At 34.6% G+C, this 22,599-nt stretch overlaps 1 protein-coding gene across 5 annotated transcripts in view; it reads right to left on the bottom strand.

Moving 5' to 3' along the window:
- tbc1d5 (TBC1 domain family, member 5) overlaps positions 1–22,599 on the bottom strand; it is a 483,468-nt gene that overhangs the window by 390,560 nt on the left and 70,309 nt on the right. For 3 of the 5 annotated variants that reach the window (XM_039737608.1, XM_039737613.1, XM_039737610.1), the window contains exon 2: positions 9,982–10,061. The exons of the other annotated variants lie outside the window; for them this stretch is intronic. The gene's annotated coding sequence lies outside the window, so the exon portion shown is untranslated. The remainder of the gene's footprint in view (positions 1–9,981; positions 10,062–22,599) is intronic. 5 annotated transcript variants of the gene reach the window in all.

The raw sequence follows: 22,599 nt of genomic DNA, 5'->3' as shown, positions 1-22,599 counted from the left end.
CATGTTCTGTGGACTACAGAGTAACACATTAATAGAGTAGATATGCTTTCTATTTACATAAGCAAATTAATTCTCCAAAGGCACCTTTAAAGTGTAGCATCAGTGCCAAGCGTCAAAAGAAAAAAAAATCTGCTCTTTTTCCTTAAAAGGACTGTCACCTTTTTGCTGCACTAGTTGGAAAAGCACCTGCGACTGTGCGAAGCTACAGTTTTTACAGGCACTCCTGCTATATATGATGTAATGCCAGCTAATTCTTTTGCGGATTCATCCCTGGCTGATGTAATAGCAATGAGCGTACAGTTGACTGTTCCAATTACATTAAGAAAACTGGATGTTGCTGCAAATTGCTCTTTGATGTTTCCCAGTTCAACCACAGTGTATGAAAATCTTATATATCTGGATGACAAGCGGATAATACCAACCTATACAGCTGGCTTGGCATGACTCAGTGATGACTGAGAAATACCCAATCATTCAGCAAGTTAACGCTGAAAAACTCCTGTGGTTAAAAAGCAGAGAGCGGACAGAACTTGCAAAGGTGCAGGTAGAGCACAATTCCTTAAAGTCTGCCTCTGTAAAGTCGGTGCCGGTTCAGCACACAGCTCCAAGATGATAGCTCTTGGAAATTGAAATGAACTTAGAAGTCAGTCATCATCTATACTAATAAAAGGCAAAGCCCTGACTGACTGACTGACTGACTCATCACTAATTCTCCAATTTTCCATGTAGGTAGAAGGCTGAAATTTGGCAGGCTCATTCCTTACAGCTTCCTTACAAAAGTTGGGCAGGTTTCATTTCGAAATTCTACGCATAATGGTCATAACTAGAAGCTATTTTTCTCCATTTACTGTAATGGAGTTGAGCTCGAAAGCTGTGGGAGGTGGAGTTTTTTGTGACATCATCACACCTCTCACGTAATCAGGCATTACGTAGAAAACCAGGAAGAGCTACAAAAAGCGCTGAAGAAAACATGCAATATATAATTAAGAAGGCAGCGAAACAATTAGAAGCGAGCGAGTGACATATAAAACCATATTCAGTGGCTCACGTGAACTGACGCAGTGCGCAGACAAAAAGCAACAGTTCCAAAGAGTGCTGAACAAAAACCGAATTACACTGCTACACTCAAATAGACAAACCGCACGCTGTGGCGCAATAGTAGAGGCTTCGCCTCTAGCGCTGACTTCGAGGTTTGATTCCCAGAGGGATGCACTAAGTATGTCGCGCTTCTCGATTCATTTTAGCCTCGCATCCCCTTGGTTTGAGACGTATGAAAAAATATGCGGTTAACGCAGAAAGACAGATTACCAATTGAAGCTTTATGAATAATGGATACTTTATTCGGGATCAATGATTGTTTTGGTAAAGCCATACTCAGTGTATTCATTACATGAACGGTAAAAAAAGTAAGAGCGAGGAGAGGGTAACTTACTGAGGCACACAGGCAAAACCACAATAGCACGCAGGCTCGATGTACTGTAGTTCGCGTCAACTCGATCTGAATTGCGCGATCACATTCGAAAAAATATTTCTTTTCAAGTTCTATTTAGTCCATATGTGTCAAACTCAAGGCCCACGGGCCACATCCGGCCCGGCGTGTAATTATATCAAGCCCGCGAGATCATTTTATATACTGTATTATTGTTATTAATGGCCGGGGATATGAAGCGCTGGTAACACGATAAACTACAGATCCCATAATGCAGCGCTTCAGCTGCCTTGCGAACACTTACGCGTTAATCAAGTCTAGCTTATGATGCTGCAAGTTATTGCGAAGCTAGCCCACACGATGCCGAAGAGAAAAGGTGATTCTGAACATAGAGCCTTTAAAAACCGATGGGAGGCTGAGTATATGTTTACTGACATTGCCGGTAAACCCGTGTGTCTCATTTGTGGAGCTAATGTGGCTGTAATTACAGAATTTAATCTAAGACGGCACTATGAGACAAAACATCAAGATAACCTGAAAGACCTGAATGCAATGCACAAGATACAGAAAGCAGAAGAGTTAAAGAAGAATCTGACTCTTCAGCAGCCGTTTTTACCCGTGCACAATCACAAAGTGATTTCAAGTGAAGCTACTTTTATGGGAGACACAAATGCACCAGTGCAACTTGCCCCACTTTCCCTTTTGCCAAGTAATCTTGAACCAAATCGGCACAACGGTGTTCCCAAATACGCACTTTGCTGATAAACTGAGCGCACTGCTCACTGAGTTTGCACGGCGCTTTGGTGACTTTGAAGAACAAAAAAAGAATTTTGAGTTGTTTTCGCAACCCATTTGCCGTCGATGTGGAAACTGCACCTGTGCAGATTCAGATGGAGGTGATTGAGCTGCAGTGTAATGGCACACTGAAGGCAAAGTGCGATACTGCACGGCCCACACAGTTTATTCACTCCATTCCGCAGAAATGCTCCAGCTCCGTCTACATGCGGCTCGAACCTTGTGCATGTTTGGTAGCACATATCTGTGTGAGAAGCTCTTCTCAGTGATGAAGACTAACAAAACAGCACACAGGAGTCGCCTCACTGATGAGCACCTGCAGTCCATCCTGAGAATCTCCACAACACAGAACCTCACACCAAACAGAAACGAACTTGTTGCCAAAAAAAGATGCCACGCGTCCAAATCTGATAAAATGACATAAGAGCAAAGACAACTGAATGATTTGATTTGTTATTGCTGAAAAGAACAAATTTTATTTATATTTCCAGGTTTTGCTATGCACCATGTACATATTTGAATTTGTATAATTTTGACAGGATATATTTTTATGGAGAGCAAAATCTTTTGGGATATTTAAAATTTAAGTTTATTTTTATATAAAATTACATAAGAGTAAAGAAATTTGAATGTTTGTTCTTTTAACGTTTACTTTATTTCTAACTTGTATAATTTAGACAGGATATATTTTTATGGAGAGCAAAATATTATAAGTTATTTAAGGTTTGAGTTGATTTATTCGAATAATATTCTGTCGACTAAATAAAAATTCCTTCTATTTAAAATTTAAATAGAACTTGAACAGATACGATAGTTCATAATTTCCACGCAGACTTGGACGTAAGAGTGGGAGTCATCCATTTTAACAAGCAGCGTATTGCACTGATACTGAAATAGCCTGCCCATTTATTTATTTAGGAATGGATAAATAAATTAAGATTTTGTACAAATAATGTTTTCATTTTTCTTCCTTCATGGATTCTGGTACCCCGCAACTGTTGCTCGCACCCCAAAGACTGTATATATATATATATATATATATATATATATATATATATATATATATATATATATATATATATATATATATATATATATATACACACACACATACATATGTTTATATATATATATATATATATATGTATGTGTGTATGTGTAGATATGTATATATATATATATATGTGTATATGTATGGATATGTATATATATATGTTTATATGTGTGTGTGTGTATATATATATATATATATATATATATATCTATATGACAGCAACACTCATCACTCACAACAGTGACAAAACAATTACATTGACAATCATGTTACGTTATTTTCAAAATATTTCCTTTTCTTTTCATCACTTCTTTAACACACTACTTCTCCGCTGCAAAGGGCAGGTATTTTGCTAGTCATATACCTGTATAAATACACACTCTCTTCTGATTCTTCCATTTCTTCTAACAACACTAAAGCAAACATGATAGTTGCAATAGTTTGGCCATTCCGTGCACCATTACATTGCTACAGAATGATTACAATCAAGAGAATTCAATTTATAACCAATATGCAATTGATTTCAGTGTATTTGATAAAACCAACATTATAGATGTGAATCTAAAAAAGAAAAGCCACCACAGAAACAGTAGCATTGCTTTGATGCTGGGTGCCACCAGCTTGTAAAACCAAGCCTAAACTTACATGTGCAATGGGGGAGGCTGTCGTGAAAATGTGAGTGGCTTTAGGTCAACTTTAGCTTTTATACATCTCAAAGTGAGCATGGAAACAGGCATACGCAACATTTTTGTGCATATGCACTGTATATACATAAGGCCCCAGGCCTTTACTAAAGAGTGCCAGGTTGCAGCGAGAGAGGCTGTTCAATAATGAGGGTGAAATTAATTGACTTAATTATCCTGGGCAGGTGGCTCGTGGGGCTAATTAAGGTCGCAACAAGCTCAGAAGGGCAAACTGGTTTTATGAAAAGAAACACATGGAAATGAATTAGTAATCATAGGATAACAAAAGTTATCTTAAGGCACTTCAGCTGGAGTAAGTCGAGGTGTGGATCCTTGGGTTCAATCTGTGAAGCTGTCAGTCAGTAATCACCTCAAAATCAAGCTTACACAACTATCTTTTCTCTCTTGGATTTCAGCTTGTTATACCTTGTAACTTCACTGTATCCAGTACTTATTTTACTGGTACCTGTTCTACTGTATTATCATATGCCAATCAATGTCAACGTGTTGTACTATCAACTCTTATTATTTTTCCAGTCAAAGTTTGTTTCTTTAATATCTTTATGCAACAAATTACATTGTTACTTAAATACTAGTTTTTTTTTTCTTTTTCATCAATATGATGTGCCCTGTGTGAAGGGTGATTCATAGAACAAGAGAAACTGATTGACATAATGATGGAGACAACTGTTTGCGAAACCTTTAAGTGTTAATTATAAAAAATTTGCAAATAGCCATATTAAAAATAAACTGACACTTTATATATAGGTTTCTGTTGTTGTATTGTACTCAGCATTCTCTTTTCTGTTGGGGTGTGCAACCTCTGCAAAGGACCAACGTACCATCCACCAAGTTTGCTTCATGCCTTACACCTATTAGTGCTGCAATAATCATTTGCTCCCCGTGATTTTAAATTGGGCCAGTTAAATTCACCCCTCAGCATAAGCAGGATTAAATGAAGGTAAGAACATGAACATGCATAATGTTACAACCACAGCAACAGGCAATGTCTTTGTGAAAAAAGGCAATAAGTCTTTTATATAACACTTTTTTTATTTTTTTTAACACTAGAATTACCAGAGCCTATGAGAAAACTCTAAAATCCAGCCCACCTTAAATCCGTTCACACCTCTCCATCAGCATCTTTTGTCCTATAAATGTTTCGATTAAGACAAGCAGCAAGCAGCCTGCTATTCCAGCCCCCCCACGGACTTAGAACGTGCACAAACTTCTCCCAGCTCATGCCTTGTTTGATTATCTGGGAGTGAACTGCTGGAGTTTTAGAGTGGAAATAATAGATCGTTATTTGGAACACATGCATTTCATGTGTGTTTCGTTTCTACAGTAATTTGTGTAAACACATTGTTAAAACACACAATTGTTAGCAATTCTAGTGTTAAGTAATGTAGGTATTTTTACTTCAGTAAAATAAGCATTGCATTAGGTTACTCATTACTTTAAATTTATGTAATGCATGTTACTTTTAACATGCTACCTGCAATACTGCAGGTGAATGTGGTGCACTGTACTGTACTGACCTTATATTGGTAATGAATTTGAGAGAAGTGATCGGTGAGTGGAATATAGAGAAACAAATACAATTTAAAAAAATAGGTTTGGTACTCTAGAGGTCAAAAGTATCAGCTCATTTGAAATAAAGCATTTAAAACTTACTGAATATGTCCACTTCAAAGCTAATAATGTTCCTAAATACTGATTCATATGTTGCAAAACAGTATGTGCATATTATATTTTCAAAAATGTGATTTCTTTTTTTGAGCCTCCACTCAGAAACTATTTAACCCACAAAGGCATGGTTTCTTATGCCTCATGTTATGAATGGTGCTGTTTCAATCATTCTTTGCTAGAGATTTGAGCAATCCGGCTAAATATTTCTAACAATTTAGACACATAAGCTCTCCTTTTGCAGCATCAATGTGTCAGACTATGCAAATGGTTAAACATTTAGCATTTTAGATAAACCTAGTATGTATGAGTCACAAAACATTGATAATAAGGTGCAAAAGATTGACGGCAATGAAAACAAGAGACAGAAAAACATGATAAGGCATGGAGAGAAAAATATACAGCATTGAGCTACAGTAAGGCACAGAACAACTGGGTGGTACAGAAATGAAAAATGTTAAATAGTGTCTACAGAGCATGATTTTGTTTGTCATAGTAGTAGTACTTAATGCTGCTGTCACTATAAAACATCTATTCTTTTACACAAGAGTTTTACTGGGTAAGTAAGTATGCTCAGTACCTCCGTATCAATCAACTACTACTGTTCTACTCAATTTACTAATGCTATAGGTACTTTATTCCTCATCTTGCATCATGCCTCATGTATGTACTGTATTTACGTACCTAGATCTGTAAGAGTGAAAGCATTGCATATGTGAATAAAGTTTCATTTGCATTAAATCAACTTGGCTACTGCTATGAATAAGCATAGCACACAACAGTTTTAAGGCTTTTATTTCATTTTTGCTCTGGCAGTCCATAGACCAATGCTGTAAGCCTCGGGGAATGACACATTTATTATTATTTCCATCCATCCTTTATCTAACCCGCGATATCCTAACTACGGGGTCGCGGGGGTCTGCTGGAGCCAATCCCAGGGCACAAGGTAGGAAACAAACCCCGAGCAGGGCGCCAGCCCACCACAGGGCGCACAAACACACACCCATACACCAAGCACACACTAGGGACAATTTAGAATCGCCAATGCACCTAACTTGCATGTCTTTGGACTGTGGGAGGAAACCCAAGCAGACATGGGGAGAACATGCAAACTCCACGCAGGGAGGACCCGGGAAGTGAACCCAGGTCTACTTACTGCGAGGCAGCAGCACTACCACTGCGCTACCGTGCCGCCATTATTATTAATTTTTTATTTTTAAATAATACTTCACTTAAAAATGTATATTTCTGGGGCAAATTAGTGCATGTCTTGATTTTAAAATAACAAATTTGACATCACAAATACCTAAATTTATCCTCTAATTCTGATTCTTGATTCTGCACTAATACATGCATTAGGATACATACAAGACCAGGTCCTAACTTTACATGATTCTGAAGTAATAAGGGTCAAATTGAGTATTATTACAAGAGAATCAACAAACAATAGCAACAGAAATAAATTATTGCATATATACAAAAGAGGAGAAATAAAAGATGTTATTACCAAAATGTGGGTAAATTTCTTAAATCATACACTTAAAGAAATATCTGATGTTAATATTAGGCTACAAAATGGCACAGTATTAGGTCTGCTACCCCACAACTCTAGGAGACTGGATTGAAATTATCATCTTAGTCACCATCCATGTGGAATTTGCATGTTCTCCAAATCACTTCCCGGATCTCCAATTTTCCTCCTACATCCCAAAGATGCATTTGCAGGCGTGTACACAAGTATGCTCTGCCAACAAGTGACATACCATTTACAGTTAATTCTGCCTTTTCTGCTAAGATAGACTCTGATTCTGTGCACCCTTATAGCTGAATTAAGGAGGGGTTGAAAATAGATAAATGAAATTCTATAGCATGGTATGTACAACATTTTATAAGCAAATGTTGCAACACAACTAATAAGAATGGAATACACATACTGTAGCAATAGTTAATAGAAAAAAATGGAACCAACAATAAATCTAAAATGCTAATAGCTTTTTAGTAATAGTTTTGCATCATATTTGAAAGTATTTCTTAAAACCAAACAAAAATATTAAAAGCTCCTTTTTATCCACTCGTTGAAAAGGTATGGGCATACAGCTATTGGCCAGTAAATTCTCAAGCTAAGAAAATTCAAACTTAGACTGTCAAAACATTTTATTTACCTCACAGCTTAAAAAAATCTATAAACTAAATGTCATAATAAAGTATTAATTATGTGGCACTTTTACTATAAGGAACATGCACAAAGAAAATACAGTACAGTAACATAAAGGGGATTAATGTATTTTTGTTTAAATTTTACAAGAAGAAAAATGTACTAAAAATTATATGTTTCTATTCTTCAGAAAAGGAGATGGCTTCCTGTCACTTAAGTTTCTGATTAGGAAAATGATTTATGTCACAATCACTAAAAATTGCAGCAAGTGAATGAGAAAATGCATACTGACTACACCAGATGTGCACAATAAAAACGGAATCCCATTGTAATCTCTGGTACTTAGTTTATATGAAGCTAATATAAGACACTCTTGGATATAGCAAAGTCACTCTTTTTAAAATTTGACTATAAATGATATGAAATAAATTGTGTGTTTTATACTATATGGCATGCACAGGTTGATGAATTAGGAACAGTTTTGTATCCTGACTTATCTACAAGACAAACCTGGCTGAGATCACAGGGATTAATTGCTTCAGAGGTGTGAAATGCTGCTTTTCCATTCTTTTCTGCACATTCAGTGAAGAAACAATGATTAATCACCGTTTAACTATTCTCTGGAGGAGCTCATAGTTTGCCAAAACAGTCCTTATCCTCATAAATCCAAAAACAGAGGTTTAGATAGGCTGCCAGGTACAAAAGGACGCAACCTGTAGTCATTCTTTATCAGATTAAAGCATGTCAAGGTCCAGAACCCCTACTTCTGAACAGTTGTTTCACATACAGAGTAGGATGTGTTACAATTGCATGTTTTGATTCTGCCAACTCAGAATTTGGAACAAAACACAATAAATTTACATTTATACAGGAATAAACACTCATTTCAGCACTTTATATTTTATATTTTAACATGTTGAAAAACAATACATTAAGCTATGCCACATGTACAACAGTCGATATTTAAATCAAAATTGAATAAAATCCTTAGATGCATTGCATAAACATGGCTAGACAAAAAGCTATAACACTAGAAAGAAAGAAAAAAAAAATCGAACAAAAAACCCTGTAAAAAAATTTAACATCAAAATTAACTTTTATAAAGAAAAAAAATATCTGGTCTCTTGAGGCCCTGTTTTGGGAGTTATTTGAAAACTGAAATTGTTTGCTGTGACATTCATAACCCTGGTTCTGTATTAAACTCACAATCATCTGCCATTGCTCACTTACTCCATTTGCTTTATGTAATAATTATTATGCATTTTTAGTACAGTATATGATTCCCCTTGAAATTGTGAATTATTCTTTAGCTTTGAAGATTTTCAGATTTTCATTTAGAAAGCCTGAGCTAAAACAAAATTAAATAAAGAACACCTGAATTGTTGAATAAAGCTGAATTTCCCCTCATATCAGTGCATGGTCCTAACTACAAACTACCTACCATCTGTGATGAAAGTACCTATGTTTTGTCAAATGCAAATGTTTTTACAGATATTCGAAGACTGGCTTACAATTTTCTCTTCCACAATATATAGTTATTCAAGGACAAACACAAGGAATGGCCAACAGTTACAAAAAATAAGAATTCTAGCTTTCAAACACCCTTGTTAGTTCAGCATTATGGGTTATTATTATAGATACTGAAGAATGTGCCATTTTAATAAATGACAGATTTGCCAAATGAACGCAGGTGGATGAGATCACTCTTGCATCTCTACAACGAAAAGCATTTAAATGGCTGGTCATGGTACTTATGATAGTGAAACAGAAAGAAGCTAATGACAGCCAATATTAAAATATAGGATTTCACTTTGACAATTCAGGTATTTGGAGTTTAACTTTAATGGGAGAGATATAGAGTAATGGAAGTGATTTATCCAAGAACTCCCACCCTCTGTGGTCAATTCCTGATGTCACTGTTTTAATTTTGATTTAACTATTTCAGCCATGACTTCTGAAAAACATTTTGCTTTAGTTCACACAAAGAAAATTAGTGGAAAATGAATACATTTTAAAAGAAAATACCGTTAACAGTACTTGATTTTAAAAACTGTATATATATATATATCTATTTAGATGGACTATTTAGATGGAAAAAATAAAACATACTTTTATTTTATTCCAACAAAAATCCCCAGATTCATCTGTAACTTTACCTAAGGCATAACTTTAAAATTACCTGTAACTATAAAGAGCTTGCTTCAGTTAATCGAGTTCACTCTCTCTCCAAAACTGTATCTGGTGTTCAGGTTTCAGGCACTGAAAAACATACATTTCTAAAAATTAAAAGGTGTTTCTGACTTTATGTTAATTAAACATTTTCAAATCATCACTGAAGAAGTAAAATTGCAAATGCTTAACTAATGATCAGCTTATGAAATTAAGTGCTAGTAATTCTCAAAAGTGTCTAAAGACTCACAGACATACATCTATCCATTTCTTGACTTGCATATTATGCTTACAGTAACTCAGCACAAGTGTATCACAACTCCATTCATATGCAGTATTTCACACTAGCCCTGCTATTATTTTTACTACTACTACTCAATGATCTAATAGCATGTCTCCAGACTGTTGGTGGAAATCATAGTTCTGGAAATAAAGCTATGTAATGCTTGAAAATCATGCACACTCTACATAAAAGGCAGCAAAATCAAACATTGAACAAAGGCTAAATTACTTTGTGGCAGCTTTTGTGATGATAAAACACTTTCACAGTCACTTAGAATTATTATTTTCATTCATCTAATCTTTCAGTAGTAAGATCAAATTTGTTCAATAAAAAAGTGACATCTCATTTTTTCTAAAATAAACCCATATATTAGCCTCAAAGTAGGTGTTCCAATATTATCATTTTTTTTAAAAAATCAATTAATTATCTAATACTTTAAACATAAGAAATGCAAACATTGCCTTGTAGGTATAGCCCTGGTCGATACATCATTCTAATATATTAAGAGACCAATCATATCATTTCAATTTAAAGAGGAACAGTTCTAACCAATCAGGTATGCTATAATCATCAACTTCACAAGCTAGGAATAGCACCTTTCTGATGACAACACTCTCACTCCCTAACACTAGAATTACCAAAGCCTGCGAAAAAACTCATAAATCTGGCCCACCTCTTTGGCCCTATGCACCTCTCTGCCAGCATCTTTTGTCTTGTAAATGTCTCGATAAGCAGCAAGCAGCCTGCTATCACATCCCCCCACCGCCGCACAAAGTTTTCTCAGCTCAAGTCTGTTTACCTGAGTGTCAGATGCTTAGAGTTGCACAGAGTAAAATATGTATCGTTATTTAGAACACATGCATTTCACATGTGTCTTGCGTCTACAACAACCTATGTAAACACATAGTTAAAACAGAAATGTTTTTCATGTTTTAGTAATAATTGACAAAATGTAGACATGAAGTGTATAATGTGTGGAGCCTTGTAGTCCAAATAACAACTAAACACTTTCACAAAAGATACAAGTATAACAAAAGGAGTGCACTTCTTTTCAAGAATACAACTGCAAAAAAAGAACCCATGTTAGGTTGCAACATTGACGCGCCTTTAATATGACCACTTTGGTGGCGTAATGGTAAGAACTGCTGATTGGTAATGAAATGTTAATGGGTTCAACCCCATATGACACCATTTTGAGAAGTGAGCTGCTCTTATTCTTACTATTTTAGAATAAAAACATATATTTGATTTGAGTCTGTAAAAGGTACAAGTAAATGTTAGTTTTGTTTTTTTTTTTTAATTCAGTTTTATTCTCCCAGTCACGTTCACGCTTCCCCCATCTGACATTGCTGTTTTCACATAAAGACATGCTATAACAGAGGTAAACTCAGATGACAACAAGGGTTCTATATCAGAAAAAGAATGTATGTCGCACTGTACTGTGCATGTAAAAGTCAGAATGAATGTTATTTACCCATTTACCTTGATTTATTTACTTATCTTCCTACACTGTGAAGTCACAAGTAGACTGCAGAGCTTCCTGTGTACATATACAAAGTACAGCGATGGCAAGTGCGACGTGCATTCTTTCTTCGATGTAGAACCCTGATCATCATCTGTGTTCATCTCTGTTATAGTACGTCTTTATGTGAAAACAGCAGTGTCAAATGGGGGTTGAGACGTAAACATGACTGGGGGAATAAAACTGCTTATCAACACATTTACAAGACAAAAGACACTGACGGAGAGGTGAGAAGGGATTTAAGGTGGGCCGGATTTATGAGTTTTTTCCTAGGCATTGGTAATGAACACATAACCCCAGTTCTTAAATCTTTACACTGGCTCCCAGTTAAGTTCAGGGCAGATTTCAAAATCCTCCTTTTAACATATAAAGCATTAAATGGCCAAGGTCCGGCTTACTTGTCTGAACTTATCATGACTTACAAACCTGAGCACACATTAAGATCTCAAGATGCCGGTCTGCTTAGGATTCCAAGGATTAATAAAATAACAGTGGGAGGTCGAGCTTTTAGTTACAGGGCCCCTAAACTGTGGAATGGTCTTCCTGCTTCCATAAGAGATGCCCCTTCAGTCTCAGCCTTTAAATCCCGGCTGAAGACTCACTACTTCAGTTTAGCATATCCTGACTAGAGCTGCTGATTAACTGTACATACTGCATCTCTGTTGTTAGTCATTAGCACTATAACATAAGTAACATGATAATTATATTTGAATACTAACCCTCACCTATTCTGTTTCTTTTCTCGACTACCCAAATGTGGCCATTGGTGCCACGGCCCACCTGCCAAGTTGTTTGCCTGCCTATGGTAAAGTCATCCCTGATGGAGGATCACAGGAATCATGGGAAAGAGGGGTCCTTTCATCGGAGCAATGTTTCAGCCGTGGCATGGCCAAATGGGGAGGCAGCTAGATGGATGAGGTCTCCAGGACTCTAAAAATATCCAAACCTAATTATGTCATATCATCTACTGTTAAACCGTACTTCTAAAATTTTTATTATTATGCTGTCTTAAGGAATTGTTCTGTTGTGTATATTGTATTGTATTGACCCCCTACTTTTGACACCCACTGCACGCCAACCTACCTGGAAAGGGGTCTCTCTTTGAACTGCCTTTCCGAGGTTTCTTCCATTTTCCTACAAGGTTTTATTGGGAGTTTTTCCTTGTCTTCTCAGAGAGTCAAGGCTGGGGGGCTGTCAAAAGGCAGGGCCTGTTAAAGCCCATTGCGGCACTTCCTGTGTGATTTTGGGCTATACAAAAATAAACTGTATTGTATTGTATTGTAATTCTAGTGCTAATAGTTTCATTCAGCCATAATTCTATACATTTTGTAAATTATAGCATAGCTGTCAATAACATTGCTTACAGGTTTTGATATAAAATTTTAGAACTTGTGGCTAGGTAATCTACTTCCTTTTTCCTGTTATTGGTTTGATGTGTATAATGCATTGCCTAATGTGCACAAAAAAAGGCAATGTGATCTGAATTGTAGTTTAAGACCTCCAAAGACTATGCAGCCGTTATACAAATAAGCATTCATAACGTGGGAATGAGATATCAGTCTGTGCGTTCTACTACCCACTTTACAAACACTAACAAAGAGTCCAACAATAGGAAAAATGCTAAGAAAAGATATGAGGAAAAAATGTGGAATCCCTTTTTAACAGTGCACAGCTACAGGGAATTTCTTACATATAACACAATTTTATTACACTTTACACTTTGAAAATGCAATTTTTACCTTTTCTCTGGTCAGATAAGAAAATGAGGCTAGAATTTCATTATTAATGTCACCTGCCACCATCTACTACTTTAGCTAATTCAAGTGACAGATTAACAGATGAAACTCCCCAAGATAATACACTAAACACCAGAAGTAGTAAGTGCATTTTTTAATTTTTATACCAACTCAATATCTTAAATGGAGAGCTACTGTTGCCAGTAATTTAAATTAAAACTGAGCAAGGCATGACAATCTTTTTGAAGCACATTCAATATCACCTTATTTTTTTTGTATTGATAACTTTTTTTCCTTTGGAAATTTTTCTTTCCTTTTAGACTAGAAAACTTTACTCAAAGATTATATTTTTAGTATGTTATTTGCTCTGTGCAATTTTAAGTGGTGACTGAAAAAAAACTTAGGATGTACTCACACTACCAATTTGTTCTGTGCCTGAGCATATTTATCCACATGTAACCCAGCAAAGTCTAGTTTGTTTGACTAGTGTGATCGCTCCATGCCGGGCCAACCGTACTGTGCCCTGGCTTGCTTGGAAGAGGTGGGCCTGAGCACAGTTCAATAGCATTCAGGAACAGTGTGATCGCTAAATGTGCCTGAGCACAGAAAACTGACATGAGTTAAAAAAAAGGTTTTTATTCTCACCTTACACATGAATGTGAACTGTAGTTAGCAAGAAAAGCTGTAAATTCCTCCCTTAACATCATTTGTCACCGTAAAAATCTTCTCATACTTACAGCACAGTTAACAGCAAAACGCTGCGCTGCAAACTCAGTAAATCCGTAAGAGGGTAGAGAGCTATCCTTACCTACACAACTCCAAAAAAACCACAAAAAAAGTAAAATCATTTTCACACGCTTGCCGTCACTGTGCTCGTGTTTTGGATTTACATGAAGTCATGACGAAAGCACTCCCAGGCCCAGAACATTAAGTGCAGTGCGAGTGCAGGCAAGAGGGAGGGTGGACAATCGTACTTGAGCACGGTACAAAATAAACATGCCTAGTGCAAGTACACCCTTAAATATAAAGGACATTACAAAGTTTCTGACAGAACAGGCCCAATGGTGAACAACACTGGACAACAGCAAACTGTATCAAAAAAGTTCATGAAAAAACCTCACATTTCTCGTGTTGCATAATCCACACATCAAGTCACTCAGTCATATCCTTACAATGTGCAAGACATATGTATGTTTTGCAAAAATACTAACTCTGGAAAAGGAAAGTAGATCACAAAAAGGAAACGCCTTCACATCGGGTTGTGCCTTTGAATTGAAGACAGAACTCTTGACAAATTAGTATCTGCAGTAAATGAAACAAGGAATACTGACCTGTTATGTGGATACAGATTACATCCTCAATTTGTGCATATGATCTTGATAGCACTCTTTGGACTCTGAATATCTTTGGTGTTAGAAAACCACCATCCCTCCATTTTTTGATAGTAGTAGTTTAGTGTATGTATATATACATATATATATATATATATATATATATTTACACATATATATATATACACACACACACATATATATATATATATATATATATATATATATATATATATATATATATATATTTTACTGTCAAATAATGCAAAGAGTACATGACACGTGTTTCTCCCTTATTTGGGCTCATCCTCTGTACACACTCCACTGCTCCCCTTGCGGGGATCGAACCTCGCACGTCAGCGTCAGAGCAGAAAGGGACTTCGTCTGACCTTCTCTAAACTACAGTAGATTATCCTGAAATCAATATTGAGCTCCCAGGACAAACTAATGTGTCATAGTCTAAACAAGTTTGGCCTGCAATCACACTTTCCTCTATAGGATAAACCAGTTTGGTCTAGTCGAAACTGATCCTGGCTCGGCCTATTCACTAGTTTCTGCTAAAACTGAGTGTGTTGAGATACAGCAGTATATAGTATGTTATATTATATAAGAAGCGTGTTTAATTGAAGGTAAACTCACCACCAGTCTGAACACAAAAAGTATGGAGATACCATAGTAGCTGCATTTATCAAACACATGACATAAAAGTACCATTAAGAGGGTGGTGAATTGCATTTGTCTGCGGTTAATATAAGAACCATTTTACTTCTTTAAAAATTTTTAATGAAAGATAAAGCAATTAAGGCAATTTTCTACCACAAGGTTCTAATGGTATACTAAAGCCTGGAAGGCAAAATGTTACCAAAGTTGTGTTATTTCTGTGGTCTGCAGAACAGTAGGAATATTGGATTTCTTTTTGACTGTACAAGTCTTGCCTTCTCGATATTTATTTTTAATGTTCAAATTAATGACAACAAAATGCTGTTGAAATCAAAAGTACATTTCTGCATTTTGTCTTAATGCACAGGTCAATTGTTTATGGGATTGTTTTGTGGGAATTGGTTGCTTTACTTGTAATACTGTATATCTGTTCTTGTTTGTACTGTTAAATTTGCCCCGTCCTTTTTTACATCTAATTCACAAGGAGAGAAAATCATGCATAACATTATGTTGTATAGAAAATACAAAAAATAAAGAAGAAAAGGCAGCTCAATAATGTTTACAAAAAATGGCAATAGGTTTAAAACAATGCTGAATAAAAGTACTTAAAAGAGAAATTATCCATTCCATAAAACAGCAACAGAGCAAAATTGGAAAAACAATTAACATTAAAAAGAGAGGGAGTTAGTTGTTTCAATACTAGCATGGAAGTATAATTATAAGTACTGGTAATAAAATAACACTTTATTTTTTAATTTCTGAAGTTTTGACTAATAAACAGTTTGTTGGTACACCTTTAACCTACAAAAACCTACACTGTGTACTAAAGTCACTTTGTTAGGCTTGTTTGGTTGTGCCTTTATGTGAGTTTCATACACATTTCTTTTGAAAACCTGTTTTACACTTTTTCTTTTATATTTCTTCTGCTTGGAAATTTTTGTTGTTTTTTAAAATGCACAGGGTGCAAAAGAACATGCACATGCGAGATAAATGACGTCACTTCTTCTTCCTCTTTTGGCTGCTCTGCATAGCTGAAAAAGTATGAACAAGTGAAAACAGCATTAGGTGTGGTGAGTTTAACTATTATTAGTTTAATTCACAGTGTTAAGTGGTACTCCAGGGATAAATGCAGCAGCCTGGAGAAATATTGTTAGAAATGAGTGAAAGTTAATTTGCACGTTGCAAGACAATTCTACTTTACAAAAATCAGACCTGGATCAAATACTACTTACAGGATATAATCTAATGATCAAGATATAAAGTATCTTTCTCTGAAGACAGTTTGAATATAGAGTGCTGGCTTTGTAAATGCACCCTCAGGCAGACAAGAGTAGTGTAACAAAGAAATGGCAGGCCTGCACTCAGATACCAGACAGTGATGAATCCAGACGCATACACGCTTTATGCAAGCATACATGCAGCCTAAGACATTCAGTTATAGTAATAAATGTTATATACCTAAATACCTATTTGTTTTTAAATACGCAATATGAATTCCTTAAGCATTCACAGAATAGAGTTAGATTTTCACTTTAGATGCTAATCTTGGATCCATAATTATATAATATTTTGGACATGAAGGGTGAGGCAAGGTTACTTAATTTTTTTGTTTTATTTATTTATTATCTGCCAGCCTATCAGTACTCTCCTGCAGCTAGCCTCAGAAATTCATGTAGTGGATATGTTTTAGAAAGTTTCATTACAAAACTGACAAAGCATATATGGAGAATAAAGCATTAAACATACTAAATCATGTAATTGAGCAGCTTCATAGGAAACATGTAGTAAGCAGTGCTAACAATTAGTATTTTGGAATATCTAGAAAATGATTAACTTTTTAAGTAATCAAGCTAACTGACTACCTTTATCATCAAGGCAAATGACACTGCAAATCTGATATTTTCTATGAGCAGAAGGAGGGAAGATAATACACTTTAAGAGTTACAGCATGATACCTTTTCATTCTGACTTTATTATTTAAAACTTTTGTTTTTTCTCTCTGTGAGAAAATACTAAAAACATATAAGCTAATTACATTGCTATGCCACTGTTTTCATTATTTATCATACATAGCTGTATAGAGTTTCCATCCAAAATATACAGTTTTGGAAAATATGTATATGAAAATATAATTATAATTGATGATCTCCACTTAACTGTCATTTATCTGTTTTTTTTAAAAAGCAGTACATTTGAACTAAGCAGAAACAAGGTAATTTTCTGGAAACTTAAAGACATTTATAAAAATTCTTAAAATATAACTATATGTATATTTTACATATACATATATAAATACAGTATATATTTATATACAAATATAAATCTATATATGTACACACACACACACACAAACAAGTAATAAATAAATGATAAACCAGATGTAGCTATATTTTATCTGGAACATTGTCTTCTCTTTTAAAAGGAATACAATAGCTTTTGTAAACAAATTTCTTTGCCAGTTACTTGAAAGACAGAAGCTGCTTTTATCTGAGTCTTACACAGTCAGCAACTAAGTGAGGACTAGACAAATATTAATCAGCATAACAAAAGAAAGACATAACACTGAGAAAGTCTTGGCTATGAAGACGAATTGTGCTATAGATGTTGTATCCTTCTGTGTTCTCAAGGTTGGAGGCTTATTTACGGGACACTCTCTCGCCATAAAACTAAGAAAAAAAATGCATGGTTACTAAAAGGTGACAAAGTCTGGCAAAACTTCATGTAAGAATATGTACATATCAGTCTTTGTCAATGCTGTGTGAAAAATGCATTATGAACTGCCTTACTTTAATGGGTTTACACCAGATGATTCTTAGGTTTTTAAGGTTTACATATTCACATGTACAATAAAAGCCTTAACCAAAAGTGACCTTTAAAAATAACTTTCAGAAAATGCATTTGAAAGTTGAACTTATTAATAACTCAAAAATAATGTAAACACTAATTTTTAAATAAATATATACATATCATTCTTATTAAGAAAATAAATTTCTTCTTTTGAATTTCAAGCCTAAAATAATGCAATTCAATAGGTTATGGTACAGAGTATTAAATATATCGGAATATTTTTTAACTGTCAAATTACAATATTGAAGAATGAAATTATTATTATTGGGAATTTCAAGATTAAATAATAAACTCCCACAAGCATACAGCACAAGGCAGAAATAAAACCATGGCAGACCATTAGGTCACCATCAGTCACCTAACCCACCACACTCACACACAGCCAATTCTGAGTTGCTAATTATTCCTTACAATGTCTTGAATATGCTAACACAATGCTGTGCCTTAGTACTGATGGCATTTAGGATGGTTTTATAAGTTAAACAGATGACATTAAAGGTGATTTACAAGACGCCAAAGAAATAGTTTCAAGCAAAGAAAAATAAAGTGAGATAAAAATAATCATGAATAAATACAAAAAAAAAATACACACTTGCATAAAATAGTTACATAATTAATTTGAAAAGTGAAATCCTTATATAGAATCGTTTTTTATGTCTCTACAGTTGAGTCAGATGATAAGGTCAAATGGCCATTGACGACAAAAAAAACAATAAGAACCTATACAGGCTAGGGAAAAAAATTAAAATCTGTAGTAAAAAGACTTCCCAGTCCTCACTTGCTATTCTACCTAACATAAACATTCTTAAGTAGTTCCTTATTCTTTTTAGATGTAGTCTTAGAGGATGTGAATATCTAAATGTAACTCGTACTATTTTTTTTTTTTTGGGTGAACAGCAAGTAGCGCATATTGGTTTGATTAATCAGTTATTATTAAATGTTTACAGTTTAGTTTACATGCAACATCAGCAAACTCTGACTTGCATTTATAAAGAAATAGTTGTGATGTGGCTTTTGTCAAAAGTACTGCTTACTGTTTTGGAAAACATTCAGCCTGACTAGAAAACAATGCCAGCATTATTTAAACATCATAAAAAAGCAGAAATGGCCCTTTTATATGATGTTAATCAACGTTGACCAACCACCCTTTATCTTCAACTAGGCATGTGGGACGGCTTAGCTGTGACAGTGAATAAGCAAGCATTACAAGAGCAAACAAAGACATAAGAAAAAAAACTTTCAAAATTTAATAAATAAAGAAAATAAAAAAGAGGCGTGACCACTAATGACAGCCAAGGTCAAATTACACACACAATATTGAAATTAAGCAAAAAGCAGTAAAACTGTGAAATTAAGTTCAATGACTCATGAATGACTGAGTCAATGATAGAAACCTGCAGAAAAATATTAATTAGTGTAAGTGGCTCTCAGGTGATTGTACAGTAATATGATAGAATGTTCTCTAATTTAGAGGTAAGGATAGATGTCTTTATCCCCAAGTCACTACAGCTCACTAAGTTCCCCCAGAACCTTCCTCCACATGTTCTAGGACTGTCATTACGTATGGGCCTTTTGTCTCAATATCTCCCTCATTCATCCATTCTGTCCAAATTCCCCTCTCACTCCTCGGTTTCCTTTTCCTGGACCTTTCCATGCTCTTTCTTAATGTAATGCAGCAAAGGATGTTACTTCTTTGTACAATTGCCACAAAGTTGGCATTGATCTCTCATCAGAAAGCTCACTTCATGGCATTTTCTTTTTCAATCCAGCTGTCGTTTTCTGTCCTCTCTGTTTTGTACTGTAAGCTTCATTTATTCATCTCCTCTCTTTTCTTTTCCCACAGGGTAAAGATGTAGGGTGGGATGATGTTATCATTCAATTTTATACGTTCATGTTTCTTTATGTGTTTCATGCATTCTCTTTAATCCAAATTTGATCACAAAAAAAGATGGGTTAGGATGGTGTAAAATACAGTAAAGCACTGCAACATTTTAGTCAATGTATGTCACTGAGGACAAGTATTACTTTTTTTTCTTTTTGGTTTGCAGTATAACAAAATGCATTGCACTTACAACCTCATAGATATGACTCCAGTAATGTTAAAAATGCTATACAGGTTCAGATAAAAACTGTCCACATTTAAGTTGAATGTTTAGAGCAATTATTTGACCATCTATGGTGGGAATGTACACACAATGATTTACATTAATACTTAAATAATGAAATGAATGGCTTCTGTTTAAAAAAGATGGCATAATACTAACCATAGAAATTAGTTTACAATACAAGCTGCTCTGTCTACATTTGAGTTGACATTTTTACATTGGTAGAAACAGCTTAATAAGAAACAAATTATTCACAAGGCAGGCACTGTCATATGAAAATCAAGTACTCTAGCATACAACTAGGGTTTTTTTGTCTGATGTTAGGTGTTTTTTCTTCCTGTTGCACACAATTATTTACAAGAATTTTAAGCAACAAAATCACAGCAGAAATTCCTTGTCACATTTGGCTACAATGTTTACATGTGTTGTGTCCTGAATAAATCATTTATTGTGAAAATAACATCCTAAAAGGTGAATGGCATGTACCTCATATGGGGATTTATGTGTAGGAAATTGAAATAATTTTAAATTACACAATCTTACATATTAAAATGATATATTTTAAATAGGAAACATTCCTTTCTCAGTCACTGACTGATTAACACATTTCTGACTATAGTAACATGATTTTAATTTTAACTTATCTCAAATAAAAACAGCACTAACAAATTGCATCATCTAATAAAACTGAGTCATAACACTTTACATATTGCAAAACATTTAGAAAATAATTGTGATATAGGCTCAAATACAGTCATAAGATCATACCAGGATGGACTTGGAAATTATCAATTAAATTTGAATTGTGAAAAAAATTAAAAATATGTTAAATGGAAATTAAGAAATGAGAATATCTAAATATATGTTAAATGGAAATTAAGAAATGAGAATATCTTTGATCATATTTTTTTTTATTTGGAATAATTGTCCAAATTAATTGATAAAGACCAGAATTGCAATTGTGAAACCAAAGAGCACTATTCAGGGTATAACTTGATCAGAATGAGAACAAAAATACAGGACAAGCCTAAATTAACAGAATTATTTTTTTTTTTACTTTTACCATATTATAATTGAAAATAATAACAGCTTAGAGAATACTAGAAATTGAAAATAGTAGCTGTTGACATTTGATGAAATTAAAGCATTTCCAAAGACAAGAAATGTAGTTGTGCTAATATGCAAAAGAATAATAAAACATTCTCAAATTGTACATATCCCATCACACAATCAAGCACTTTTTCAGCATCAGATGAGCATATCAAGATCAAATACATTGAAAACCCTGCTTAAAAGGTAAAATAAGCACCTTAGCTTATGACAAGAAATATGTAAATATGAAACTATTTAGCACAGATTTATGGCTTACTGCTCAGACTTAGTTATTAGATCTTAAAAACATGTATTAAAATGTCTGTAAATTGGGTTGAATCATTTATTATTGGAGTGCATCAAAAGACATCAATAAGATGAAAAGAAAATATGTAGATATCATATTAAGGAATGCTTGAAAGATTAGAAATTGTGCATTTCTTTCACTGCACATTACACAATGTATTTAAATCATAGTGTGCAACTGCCAACGGATGTGAATTGCAAATATTGGACAAGTAATTGCCCTATCATTCCTAAGCACATTTAAACACCAAACTAGTAGAAATAACAAGATGCTGACATTTTTTTACCGGTTACTAGTTTGATATAATATTATTGTTTCATATGACTATCAGGTACATGCCACTGAAAGCAGCGCTGCCCATTATCACAACTGAAAAACAACGTCTGATGGTTTTCAACTGAATTTTGCATGTGGATATACACAAAAATGTACAAAGGGCGAGTTTCAAGCAACAGCAGACAGTAAGTTAAATCACCTCAAAGCTTTACATCTGAAATGCATCCAAATATTGTCAACCAACAACATAGAAAGTGCTTGATACTTAGTTACTACTTAAATCACTGTCAAAAAACAGTTAAAAATCATGCTCCAGCTAAAATTTTTAGCTGTGTGTTTTCCCAGATATATGCATCAAAGGGTGTATTAAAAAGAAAGTGATGCACAAGTATTGCAGAAGGGTACATTTCTCAGCAGTGGCCTGCCTATTTAACTAAAACAGGTAGCGCTGAATTTCTATCATTTAGAG

This window comes from Polypterus senegalus, chromosome 15 (genome assembly GCF_016835505.1).
Source record: "Polypterus senegalus isolate Bchr_013 chromosome 15, ASM1683550v1, whole genome shotgun sequence".
Taxonomy (NCBI): domain Eukaryota; kingdom Metazoa; phylum Chordata; class Cladistia; order Polypteriformes; family Polypteridae; genus Polypterus; species Polypterus senegalus.
The sequence above is the reverse complement of the archived record's forward strand: the minus strand, read 5'-3'. Positions and strand labels throughout refer to the sequence as shown.